The following is a 1449-nucleotide window of genomic DNA, read 5'->3' on the forward strand; positions in this document are numbered from 1 at the left end:
AGTTTGCTCTTCAGTAACATCCTCATTCTCTTCAGAAGAGGAATACTCATCAGAGCTCATGAAGGGCATAAGGAGGTTCAATGGAATCTCTATGCTCTCTAGATGAGCCTCAGAGTCCTTTGGTTCCTCAGAGGGAAGCTCCTTATTGATCACTGGACGTCCCAGGAGGTCTTCCTCCTTGGGATTCACGTCCTCCACTCCCCTTGTAGGTTCGGCCATGGTGCTTATGTCAATGGCCTTGCATTCTCCTTTTGGGTTCTCTTCTGTATTGCTTGGGAGAGTACTGGGAGGGATTTTAGTGATCCTTTTACTCAGCTGGCCCACTTGTGCTTCCAAATTTCTAATGGAAGATCTTGTTTCATTCATGAAACTTACAGTAGCCTTAGACAGATCAGAGACTATGTTTGCCAAATTAGAAGTATTTTGTTTAGAGTTCTCTGTCTGTTGCTGAGTGGATGATGGAAAAGGTTTATTATTGCTAAACCTGTTTCTTCCACCATTATTAAAGCCTTGTTGAGGCTTTTGATCCTTCCATGAGAAATTTGGATGATTTCTCCATGATGAGTTATAGGTGTTTCCATAAGGTTCACCTAAATAATTTACCTCTACTATTGCAGGGTTTTCAGGATCATAAGCTTCTTCTTCAGAAGATGCCTCTTGAGTACTGTTGGATGCAGCTTGCATTCCATGCAGACTCTGAGAGATCATATTGACTTGCTGAGTCAATATTTTATTCTGAGCCAATATGGCATTCAGAGTATCAACTTCAATAACTCCCTTCTTCATAGGCGTCCCATTGCTCACAGGATTCCTTTCAGAAGTGTACATGAATTGGTTATTAGCAACCATGTCAATGAGTTCTTGAGCTTCTGCAGGCGTTTTCTTTAGGTGAATGGATCCACCTGCAGAAGTGTCCAGTGACATCTTTGATAGCTCAGATAAACCATCATAGAATATATCCAGGATGGTCCATTCTGAAAGCATGTCAGAAGGACACTTTTTGGTCAACTGTTTGTATCTTTCCCAAGCTTCATAGAGGGATTCACCTTCTTTCCGTCTGAAGGTTTGAACATCAGCTCTAAGCTTGCTCAGCTTTTGAGGAGGAAAGTACTTGGCTAAGAAAGCCGTGACCAGCTTATCCCAAGAGTTCAGGCTGTCTTTGGGTTGAGAATCCAACCATAATCTAGCTCTGACTCTTACAGCAAAAGGGAAAAGCATGAGCCTATAGACTTCAGGATCTACTCCATTAGTCTTAACAGTATCACATATCTGCAAGAATTCAGTTAAGAACTGAAAAGGATCTTCAGATGGAAGTCCATGAAACTTGCAGTTCTGCTGCATCAGAGAAACTAATTGAGGTTTCAACTCAAAGTTGTTTGCTCCAATGGCAGGAATGGAGATGCTTCTTCCATGTAAATTGGAATTAGGTGCAGTAAAGTCACCAAGCAT

At 41.8% G+C, this 1449-nt stretch overlaps 1 non-coding gene across 1 annotated transcript; it reads left to right on the forward strand.

Moving 5' to 3' along the window:
- The first annotated feature begins 978 nt into the window (after positions 1-978).
- Positions 979-1086, forward strand: LOC148565358 (small nucleolar RNA R71). Its single transcript, XR_015885036.1, has one exon. It is a non-coding gene; the product is annotated as a small nucleolar RNA R71 (small nucleolar RNA).
- The last annotated feature ends 363 nt before the right edge of the window (positions 1087-1449 follow it).

Source organism: Arachis ipaensis, chromosome B5 (assembly GCF_059453495.1).
Source record: "Arachis ipaensis isolate K30076 ecotype BB chromosome B5, ASM5945349v1, whole genome shotgun sequence".
Lineage (NCBI taxonomy): Eukaryota > Viridiplantae > Streptophyta > Magnoliopsida > Fabales > Fabaceae > Arachis > Arachis ipaensis.